A 12,367-nucleotide genomic window follows, 5' to 3' on the forward strand; every position below is an offset into this window, starting at 1 on the left:
CGGAGACCTACATTTTCATGCTGGCTCTATTACTAACCAGCCAGATGACATTAGAATATAATTTGATCTCTCAGACTTTGGGTTCATCCTCTGAAAAATTAGATGGTTGGGCTTGTTCAGGGAATAGAAGATTTTTTATGAAAAGGATCAGATAGTAAATACTTTGAGCTTTGTGGGCCATATGGTCTCTCTTGCAGTGCCTTGACTCTGCTGTTGTAGTGCAAAAGCAGCACAGACGATAAGTAAACACAAGTGTTTATTTATAAAACTTTATTTATGGACACAGGAATTTGATTTTTGTATAATTTTCATGTGTCACAAAGTATTCTTCTTGTAAGTTTTTGCAACCTTCTAAAAATGTAAAAATTAGCCTTAGCCCACAGACCGTACAAAAATAGGCAGCAAGCTAGATTTGTTCTCTCAGACTCAGTTTGCCAACCTTTGAACTAGTTGGTTACAAAGAGCTATTCCAGAGATCTGTGTTATGCCTGGATATGCTAATCTCTCTTTTTTAAAGATTTTTAATTTATTTTGAGAAAGAGGTGGGAGGAGGGGCAGAGGGAGAGAGAAACTTAAGCAGACTTACTGCTGAACGAGGAGGGGCTTGATCTTACCACCCTGAGATCATGACTTGGAGCCAAAATCAAGAGCCAGACACTGACTGTACTACTCAGTCACTCCTGATATGCTGATCTTTAAAAAAAAATTTTTTTCTGTCCCATGAATATTGTTCAAGAGAGTCTATTCCTTTCTCTTAAGTCAATTAAAAATTAAAGGATTTTATTTTCCCTTTATTTCTTCTCTGATGCTTGCTCTTTATTTGTGTAGACCCAAGTTTCTGACCTATGTAATTCCCTCCACCTGAAGAACTTCTAGCATTTCCTGAAGGGTAGATCTACTAGAGATAAACTTAGTCATTATTTATTTGTCTGAGAAGATTTATCTTTTCCTTCATTTTGAAGAAGAATCTCACTAGATGCAGAATTTTAATTTGGTGTTTTTTTCTTTCACTATTTAACTATTTCACTCCACTGTCTTGCTATTGCATAGTTTCTGATCAGAAGCCACCTGTGATTCTTATGCTTCTCTCTTTTAAGGTAAGGGTTTTGCCTTGTGGTGTCTTTCAAGATCTTCTCTCTGTCTTTGATTTTCTGCAATTGAAATATGATACACCTAGGCTTTTAAAAAAATTTTTAAATTTTTATTTTTTTAGCTGGGCCTAAGGTCTGCTACTTTTTAATTTTTTAATACATAGTGTTATATTAGTTTCAGGTATATAGTATAATGATTCAACAATTCTATACATTACACTGTGCTCACCATAAGTGTACTTTTCATTCCCTTCATCTATTTTACCCATCCTCCCCCCAACCCCCCCCCCCCCAGCAACCACCAGTTTGTTTCCAATATTTAAGAGGTTTTTTTTTTTTTGTCTTATTTTAAGTTTGTTTGATAAATTCCACATATGAGTGAAATCCTATGGTATTTGTCTTTTATTTCACTTGGCATTAGACTTTTTAGATCTATCCATGTTGTTGCAAAATGGCAAATTTTTATTTTTTATGGTTTAGTAATATTACATTTTGTGTGTGTGTGTGTGTGTGTATATATATATATATATATATATATATATATATAATGTTTTGCGGGTTGTATTTTTAAAAAATTTATAATGATAATTGATTCTCTCTGACTTATTTCACTCAGCATAATCTCCTCCAGTCCCGTCCATGTTGCTACAAAAGTTGGGTATTCGTCCTTTCTGATGGAGGCATAATACTCCATAGTGTATATGGACCACATCTTCTTTACCCATTCATCCGTTGAAGGGCATCTTGGTTCTTTCCACAGTTTGGCGACCGTGGCCATTGCTGCTATAAACACTGGGATACAGATGGCCCTTCTTTTCACTACATCTGTATCTTTGGGGTAAATACCCAGGAGTGCAATGGCAGGGTCATAGGGAAGTTCTATTTTTAATTTCTTGAGGAATTTCCACACTGTTCTCCAAAGAGGCTGCACCAACTTGCATTCCCACCAACAGTGGAAGAGGGTTCCCCTTTCTCCACATCCTCTCCAACACATGTTGTTTCCTGTCTTGCTAATTTTGGCCATTCTAACTGGTGTAAGGTGATATTTCAATGTAGTTTTAATTTGAATCTCCCCGATGGCTAGTGATGATGAACATTTTTTCATGTGTCTGATAGCCATTTGTATGTCTTTATTGGAGAAGTGTCTGTCCATATCTTCTGCCCATTTTTTGATATGATTGTCTGTTTTGTTTGTGTTGAGTTTGAGGAGTTCATTATAGATCCTGGATATCAACCTTTTGTCTGTACTGTCATTTGCAGATATCTTCTCCCATTCCGTGGGTTGCCTCTTTGTTTTCTTGACTGTTTCCTTTGCTGTGCAGAAGCTTTTGATTTTGATGAAGTCCCTAAAGTTCATCTTTGCTTTTGTTTCTTTTGCCTTTGGAGACATATCTTGAAAGAGGGGAGTTAGAGAGAAGGGGGTTGGGGTAAATTGGAAGGGGAGGTGAATCATGAGAGACTATGGACTCTGAAAAACAATCTGAGGGGCTTGAAGTGGCGAGGGGGTGGGAGGTCGGGGTACCAGGTGGTGGGTATTATAGAGGGCACGGATTGCATGGAGCACTGGGTGTGGTGAAAAAATAATGATACTGTTATGCTGAAAATAAATAAATGAAAAAAAATTTATAGTGATTGGTGTTATCTGATTTTTCTTGATTTGTGGTTTGGTGTATATCATTAACTTTGGAATATTTTCAGTTATTATTCCCTCAGATATTTCTACTCCTTTCTCTTTCTAATCCTGGTATTCCAATTACACCTATGTTATACCTTTGGATTGTGCCATAATTCTTGGATATTCTGTCTCTGTTCTTAGAAATTTCTTTTTCTCTCTTTTTTTTTCAGGTTGAGAAGGTTCTGTTGACCTTCAGGCTCACTGATTCACTCCTTGACCATTTTGCATCTATCAGTGAGCTCTTGGAAGGCATTCTTCATTTGTTAACATGTTTTTGAGTTTTAACATTTACTTTTTTGAGGGTTTTTAAGAGTTTCTATTCCTCCACTTTCTTTACTGTCTACTTTTTCTATTAGAGCCTATTACATAATAATCATAGTTATTTAAAATTTCTTGTCTAATTTCAGCATCTCTGTCCTGAGTCTGGTTTTGATGATTGCTTGTCCTTTCAGACTGTGTTTTTTCTTGTCTTATATATGCCTTGTAATTTTTTGTCAAAAGCCAAACATGGTGTATCCAGTAATGAGATCTCAGGTAACGACATTTAGTGTGAGGTTTTATTTATCTTGACCAACCAAGAGTTGAGCTGTGTTTAATGTTTCCTTTAGTTGTAGGTGCTAGAAACTTCAAATTCCACTTGTGTTCTTGTTTGTGTCTCCTCTATTGACTTTAGGTTTCTCTGAGAAGTCCTCAGAGAGTTTGTGTCTTACCGATGTTTGATCTATAATCCACTATCATCATAATGAAGCCCCAGGAAATTCTATCATGTTACGATGAAGAGCAAGAGTGACTTCCCTTTAGTATGACAATACTTCCTCTACTGTAAGAGGAGGAAAGTTAAAGAACATGGTGGTTTAGGTGAGGGTGCCTCAAGATGAGAGATTTGCCTTTTGCTGACTTCTGTTTCTTCAGTGAATTTTGGAGTGAGCCTCTCACACACTGAGATTGTTTGTGAAGATGGAACAAAAAGAAGATATGAGATAGCCAATCAGATAAGGAGACAGCAACTTTGGTGGGAAAACATCTTAGATTTGGCAGGCAGTGTTGACTAATTTAAGGTTTGGGCTTATGCGTTTAAAACGAGCCAGGTCAGTCTGGTTATGTGATTTCTTCCTCATTCCCACCACGAAGAGTACACCTGCTTGGGTGTGAGCTTGGATATTGAGATATTATGTAGATATTGTGTGGTGGGTGTTCTGGTTCCATTGGTGTCAGAGTTTTGCCTGGAAATCTGCTGTGGAAAGGACATATTGAGGCAGTTTAGGATATTTGCAAGGGAATGATTGAGTGGTTAAGATGATGGGCTTACTGAGGGAAGGATGTAAAGGCAGAGTGAGGAGGAGTAGTAATAGAGGGTAAAAATTCGTGAGTTTCATGGACTGAAATGTCTAAATAAATTTGAAAAATGCGTGCAGTGTATGTATAGTAAGTGAACTGGAAATAACTGGTAAGTGAACTGGTATCTGAGGTGGCATGGCCACCTTTGATGATGGGGTTCAGTATGTGGCCATGTGAGTCAGTGGTGAGGCAGTGGGGTGGAGGAAAAGGGTTTGGGTGGGAAAATAAAAGGATGAAAGAACCAGCCTTCAAGAGAGGTCTTTGATGTTCAAGTCATTGAGGTTGATGAAGCAGTGAAGGATGAAGGAAACCTCAAAGAACTGAAAGTGGGAGTCCTCAGGAAATGGAAAGGCTTCATGGAAGAGAGGCAGGAAACAGTAGTGAGGATGGATGGAAAGTGGCATAGCTAGATAATCTGAGCATCGCAGGAGCAGGAATTTGTGTAGGAAGACGGGAGAGAAATTGTTTGAAGCAGCAATGGGGAACCAGGAGGATGCTCATCTTACTTTCTGGTTTGAGATATGTGGGGTGAGAACAGCTGGGCTCCCAGAGAGGGGAGTATTTTGGGGGGAAGCCAGGTTTCCATGAAGGTTACTGAAGGTTAAAATTCGGAGAAAAACTGTAAGGCCATAGGAAACAAACTGTTAATAGAAGAAGAGTTCAAAAGGCAGGGAGAATAGATGGGGAGGTGGCAGGGTCTGGGGGTGTCCAGAGCAGTGTGGGGCTAAGAACACTGGTGAGAAAGGATGCCTGGGAGGACCTGAACTTTCAGCAGTAATAGAACAGTGAGCCACATCATATGGCCAACCCATCCCGTTATGTGAAAAACATCCTGTTTCTCCCAGTTTAATTTCTTTAGGACTTTTGTTTAATATGAAGAATGCAAAAGTGTTTATCTTTGTAAGCAAAATTTAATAAAATTAGTTTGGTTAGGCTGTAAGGCAGCTGTGGCAACTTGAAGAGTCTTGTATTTATGTATGTCTTAAGGTGGAGTTGGCATGGGGAAGTCAACTTCACCGATCTGCTAGGAAATGGAAGGCAGGAACCACACATCTGTTGAGGACCTACTATGTGCCAGTCGTACAATGTACCAAAAGTACCTACTGCTAAGTACTTTATATGTAGTATAGAGGTGATAACTACTTTATATTTAAGTATATACTTGAATTTTATATTTTGTATGTGTATATATATTTAAATTTTGTATATTTTATATATATATATATATATATATTATATATTTCCAAAATTTTGTTTTGTTTTGTTTTGAATACTTTATATAGGGGATGTCACTGGAGACCAAGACTGAGAAGTTGGAAAGTATACAGGTATTGGAGTTAGTCCTGGGTTTGGATTTTAGTTTCTTGGTTGACAAGCTACTTTAATTTGGCAAGTTGCCTATGTTCTTGGGCCTCAGTTTTTTCATCGGTAGACTGGAAATAGTAACAGCCTCCTGTTGAAGTTGCTGTGATACCTTCCCTGGGCAATTCTGAGAAGCAGACAAGGCTCCGAATGCCTGATACTGGTGATTGGTATTTGTTCCATTTTATAGATGAGGAAACCAAGGTTCAGAGAGACTAAGTAAGTATAGCGCTAAGTTGTTCATGATCACATGGTGTGGCCAGGATTGAGAGCTTGTTCTTTGACTCCAGGACCCTTGCTTTTTTCAGCACAGAGAGTCTTTGCCCAAATACAAGGGAAGCTGAGGGAGCTTCACCCCGCATGGTTTCCCAGACAGTAGGCGGCATGGCTGGGGTGGAGGGGTTAGGTGAAGGGAAGGCAGCCTTGTGGAATCTAGATCAGTGGTTCCCAGACCCGACTGGGCTTCCACATCACCTGGGGACTGTTCAACTTATAAATCCCCAGAGGCAACTCTAGGCCTACCAGATTGGAATTTCTGGATCAGGGGACCCAGGGGCATGTATCTTTAGTGTCAAGCCCAGGTGATTCTGTGGCTACTAGTCTGGTTCAAGTCCTGGACCAGCTTTTGGGTCCCACCGAATGCTAACTGATGTCCTGAAATGACCAAGTGATTATATCCCAGTAGAATCCTGGGTGGTTGGCATGGCCACCAAAATTGGCCCCTAGGACCTGAGCTCCAGCACCTTGCTTTAGGATTTTTGGTGTAGGACCTGAAGCTGATTCTTCCTCTTCCACTGAGCATCTGGACTTTGAGTTCATCTATGTAGGAAATGTCACACTGGCAGACCTCTAACCAGAAAGAGTTATTTGTTCTTCAGAGCTGTTGTTCTGTCTTCTTCCCCTGGAGGTTCCTGCCCACTCAGTCAGATTAGAGCTATATAAACAAGCTTGTACTACTGAGCTAGCACACATCTTGTAAATCTTTTTTCCTGAAGTGCTTAACATTGCTGATGTCAGAAAAAAAAAATCCATTGGGTCTTAATGGGCTGAGGCAAACAATGTGAAGTTGATACAATATGGAGGAAAGGAAATAACATCAACAGAAATTCTTATTTGGCAGCACAAATATTCAGACTACATTACAGTCAGGCTTTGATTACCTCTCCTGCAAGATATTTCCCTGAATGGGATTTTGAGAGCTAGACACAAAGAGGGGCAGGCATGACATGTAAGGCTTTTAGCTGCATGTGACAATGATCTCAGTGGCATTGGAGGGTCACTGAGTGGTCCGTCTCTCAGTTGTGAGTCAGGATCACCAGAGAAGCTTGTTAAACAGCTGATGGCTTCATCTCTGAATCCCCGAGGTGGGTGAAGTGTTTCTCCAACAGTTTTGACACTGGTGGCCTAAGATTTCATGAAACCAGACTGCTGGTCAGTGGCTACATTCATTCTGCACTGGGGAATTTGCATGCCTTATTTTATTTCCTCTTCAAAAGCAACTCTGCAAAGTAGGGGGCTCGCATCTTTCAGGTGAAGAGCTGGAAGTTGGGGGTGTGGGGAGGTAGTCAATTGCCAAAGACTACCCAGCAGTCTTGGTGTAGCAGAGCCGAGATGCTATTTCTGATCTGACTTCAGAGCCTCTTCCTTTTCTACATTCTGGAGGTCCTTCTCCCTGCTAGGCTCAGTGTTGTTATCTGCTGGACCCTAGGCTTCGCTTGCTCTGGAGAGGCTGGCATTACAAAGGAAAACAGCTGGCATTGGTTGTAAGTGCAAGCTACAAACACAACAGAAGTTTGGAGTAAATTGCAGTCCTGATTTGCAGAAGATTTACTAATCAGAGTTTGAGTCATAGACACTCCATTGTTCTGTTATTCACAGGGTCTCTCCTCACTGTACTTTCCATCCTCCCACATGTTCCTTCTTACCTAAATTGTTCATGGATGGAGTGCCTGGGTGGCTCAGTCAGCTAAGGGTCCAGCTCTCGATTTCGGCTCGGGTCATGATCTCAGGGTCGTGAGATCCAGCTCCATGTCAAGCTCTATGCTGTGTGTGCAGCCTGCTTAAAATTCTCTCTCCCCCTGCCCCTCCCCACCCCCTGCTTGTGCCTGTGTGCTCTCTCTCTCTCTCCAATAAATAAGTAAATAATACCTCGTGGATTCCTGAGTTCAGGGCTGACCCAGACCAATAAACCCTGTGGGCAAGTGTGATTTTGCACATAGCTCTTTGAAAATAAAAAGCCTGCTTTGTGGGGGCAGTTTTAAAGGCTTGTTGTCCAGATGAATGTTCCAGAAGGAGTACACTGCATCTTGGTAGAATCTCATCAGTTTCATCATTCACTCAAAAATATTTGAGTGTCTACAATATGCCATGTCCTGTCCAAGGTGCTGGGGAGAGAGGGGCGAACCCCACCAACAAAGACCACCCAAGCAGAACTGTCTTGAGTAGACATCCATGATAAATGAGTAAACAAAGAGAGGTGCAAAGCTCTGTTATTTCTCACCCCACATTTGACTGTTCTGCTCAATTTTGAGATCAGATGGTCTTTTTTTTTTTTCTTTTGGGTGCCTCCTGCTTCTGGGAGCTCCAGAGGGCCATGCTTGTATTTTCCCCTTGGCTGGCATGGCCTCTTCTGCCTCCCCCAGACTCCTATTGATCCTTCTGATCTCAGTTAGCAGGTTCTGCCCTGTGCCAGCATAACTAAACACCCACACGGCTCAATGTCCTGCTTCTGTGGACGTGTCTGTCCCCCTCCTCCTGGACTCTGAACACTTTAATGAGAGCATCTGTGTCTGATTTATCTTTGGATCTCCAGGGCCTAGCATGCAGCCTTGTGCACGGATGCTCAATGTGTTTGCTCCAAGAAATGCAGAGTCCCACTGCAGCTGGGGGGGGGGGTGGCATTACAGAAATTGCTTTAAGGGGAGGGATGCGGAGTCTGCGAGGGGATGCTTCGCTCCAGCAGTTCTGTGATTCTCGGACAAGTCCAGCATGAGCCCTGCCATGGCCGGAGGACATGGGCTAGGATATAGGCTGTGATGATTGAAGTGAGGTGGTATGGAACATTCTGAGGAGCGTTCGTAGGGGAGTTAGAAATGAGAAGTTCTGAGGCTCTAGGGCAGAACTGGAAGGAATAGTGAAGATGCAGGCTTTTACAGCTGTTGTCCAGCTGGGGTCCAGAGAGGCTGTGACTTGACCTGGTTGTGACAGCTACTTAATTACAGATCAGGTCGGGGAACGAGACCACCCAGTTCACAAGGCTTTCCACTGTACTGGGACACTGGTGACAGATAGGGAAGCAAAGGCACAGAGAGGTGAAGTAAACTGCCCCAGATCACACTGCTTATAAGTGGGGGAGCCAAAATCTGGATGTATGATGATGACACACAGCAGCTTGTAAACACTGAGCTACCTGTCTCTTCTTGGGGACTTTAAAACTCAGGCTCTTAATACGTTTTCAGTTCTCCCCTTTGTTAGCTGTAATCTAATGATAGGAAAAGAATATCATTAACATGTTCTTTCTGTTGAAGTGTAGTTGTGTGTTTTCAGAAAAACATTGAATGTTTTTCAAATATTAAAATAAAAGGCCCTGAATTACTTACTGTGTGCAAACACATGAAGTACGTAGAGATATCGTGAAAAAGTTTTTGGGTTTTCACTATCGTAAAATTTAAAATATTCCTGTTTCATTTCTGTCATACTTAACTTAAAAAATAAAGATTTCATCCTGTATTGGAAAGAATGAGAATCTAGCCCTTTACTGTCATGAACCCTATCTTCATAGTCAATGAATATAATTATAACCTCCTTACCTGTACGGGTTTTACATCCCATTTCTCTAACATCTGTTGACACTGGAAAGTGGTTAGATCACTATTTTAGAAATGATTCTTTCTAGACACAGAAAAGTTAAATGACATTGAGTTTCAAAATGAGCTGCTAGAGGAACCAAAAATAGAAACTTTTCTACTACATACGAGACTCACTGAAATTCCTGCCATGGAGACGGTCTGCCATCAGTTGGTGGTCTCAAGTCCCCATCCTGGAACCTCAGCCCTGTTGTAACACCAGAAATGTTTCTGTAGGGGGCGGGGGGGGGGGCAGCCAGGGAAAGGCAAAGGCAGGGCTGACAGGATTGTTTCTAGGTCATTCCCAACCTTGCTGTTACAGCACAGTTTTCCAGGTGGGAGATAATATGCTCATTAAAGTCTGAGTGTTCATTTACAAACAAAGCCAGAAACCCAAAATGGCTCTATTACATAGATAAATGAGCAGACATAAATGGACTCAATTTTTTGTTTTTCATGCTCTGTCATATTCTGTATTCAGGCAAAGGAATAGGCAAATAAGTAGCTGTTTAAAAATATACTAGCACAGTGTTCTTTTATTTAAAAGCCGCTGATTGGAATTAATAATCAGCATTTCCATGTAGTACTATATTCATGGAAACACTGACATTACAATGCGTGGAGATAAGAGAATGACGTTATCTCTTTATGTAATCTAACTTTTATAATGCTTCTTAATTCACAAATGATAAAGAAAGCAAGCAACATTCAAATGGGATACTTACTAAGGGCATTTAAATTCTTAGCACAAATGACAAATTCCTGTCTCTTGTCCATCTTCCACCCAAATTTGTTTTATGTAATGACCTTTGGTACCAACTTATTTTACAATAAAATATTTCCTGAGTTTTTCTTTTGAATTGAAATGGCCTTTTCTGTCAAGTGTGGTATTTATAAAAGTTTTTTTTTTTTTTTTAATGAAAAGCCTATGAATTTTGTGCAAATAACCCAGGCAGGCTCTTAGCTTAGTGATAACATTTGTATAGGACTTTTATGGCTTTATATGATACATTTACACTCAGTTTATTGGACTCTTACTTGTAAGTACTTCATGGAATTCACATTTAACTGATGAGAACAATGTAGAGGGAGGTGCCTTAGCATGGTTCTGGGTACCCAGCAGGTACGTTTTGTTTTAAAAGGAAGTTAACAAAGAGAACCCAATAGGTTGTTTAACTTGTGTGAAGTAGCACAGCAAATATAGTGTGAGACCAAGAACTGAACTTCTTTTCTCAAAAATTCCATATGCTGTCATTATTTCACTGATATCTTTTCAGGCTTTTTAAAAAGGTCAAATTAAAAATATTCATTTTACTTAATCAGGTAAAATTCACATAATGTGAAATTAATTACTTGAAAGTATACATTTCAGTGACATTCAACACATCTAGAACGTTCTGCATCCATCGCCCCTATCTAGTTCAAACATGTTTTCGTTATCCCAGAGGAGACCCCATATCCATTAAGCAATAACCCCATTCTGCCCTCGGCCCAGCTGCTTCCCATCTCTCTAGCTTTACCTCTTCTAGATATTTCATGTAAATGAAATCATACAATATGTGACTATCCGAGTCTGTTCGGACTGCTATAACAGAATATCATAGATTGGCTGGGTTATAAACAACAGAAATTTCTCATATTTCTGGAGACTGGGAAGTCCAAGATCAAGGCTCGAGCAGATGTGGTGTCTGGTTCTTGGATGTCTGTATTCTCACTGTGTTCTCACATGGGAGCTCCCCGAGGTCTCTTTTATAAGGGCACTAATCACTTCCCAAAGTCTGTACCTCCTGACACCATCACACTAGGGGATTAGAATTTCAACATGGGAATTTTGGTGGGGATATAAACATTCAGTCCATTGCAGTGATCTTTGTGTCTGGCTTCTTTAATAAAGCATAATGTTTTCAAGATAAATCTATGTTGTAGGGTGTATCAATACTTTATGATTTTTCATGGCTGAATTTTTTTTTTAACTTTTTATTTTTTATAAACATATATTTTTATCCCCAGGGGTACAGGTCTGTGAATCACCAGGTTTACACACTTCACAGCACTCACCAAAGCACATACCCTCCCCAATGTCCATAATCCCACCCCCTTCTCCCAAACCCCCTCCCCCCAGCAACCCTCAGTTTGTTTTGTGAGATTAAGAGTCACTTATGGTTTGTCTCCCTCCCAATCCCATCTTGTTTCATTGATTCTTCTCGTACCCACTTAAGCCTCCATGTTGCATCACCACTTCCTCATATCAGGGAGATCATATGATAGTTGTCTTTCTCGGCTTGACTTATTTCGCTAAGCATGATACGCTCTAGTTCCATCCATGTTGTCGCAAATGGCAAGATTTCATTTCTTTTGATGGCTGCATAGTATTCCATTGTGTATATATACCACATCTTCTTGATCCATTCATCTGTGGATGGACATCTAGGTTCTTTCAGCATGGAGGTTCCTCAGAATGTTGAAAATAGAACTGCCCTATGACCCAGCAATTGCACTATTGGGTATCATGGCTGAATTTTATTCCGTTGTAGGGACAGGCCATATTTGGTTTATCTATTGGTCAGTTGATGGACATTGAGTTTCCATGTCTTGTTGATTGCGAATAGCGCTACCGTGAATGTTTGTGCTTGAGTATTTGTTTGAATGCTTGTTTTCAGTTCTTTGGGGGTACCGTTGCATTTTCAGGTTATATGGTAATTCTATGTGTCAACTTTTGAGGCATCACTAAACTATTTTTCATAGAGACTGGACCATTTTACATTCTTACGAGCAAGGTACAGTGTTCATATTTCTCCAAATCATTGTCAACACTTGTTATTTGAGGTTTGTCTTTTTTACTCTTTTTGCCATCCTAGGGGATATAAAGTGGTATTTCCTTGTGGTTTTGATTTACATTTAGCTGATAAAATATTCAGATTTTATTGTATAGAATTAATCAGAAAGTGAGGTTTGGTAAGACAAAATCAACATCAAAATGGTTGGCTTCATCTATCTTCAGGAGATTATGTGGGACTGGCATAAGCCTTCCCCTAGGGTGCATGATTCTGGGCTGA

At 40.3% G+C, this 12,367-nt stretch overlaps 1 protein-coding gene across 7 annotated transcripts in view; it reads left to right on the forward strand.

Annotated features, from left to right (window-relative positions):
- Positions 1-12,367, forward strand: part of RGS6 (regulator of G protein signaling 6) — a 544,877-nt gene that overhangs the window by 14,690 nt on the left and 517,820 nt on the right. The window lies entirely within an intron of this gene.

Source organism: Mustela nivalis (assembly GCF_964662115.1).
Source record: "Mustela nivalis genome assembly, chromosome: 6".
Taxonomy (NCBI): domain Eukaryota; kingdom Metazoa; phylum Chordata; class Mammalia; order Carnivora; family Mustelidae; genus Mustela; species Mustela nivalis.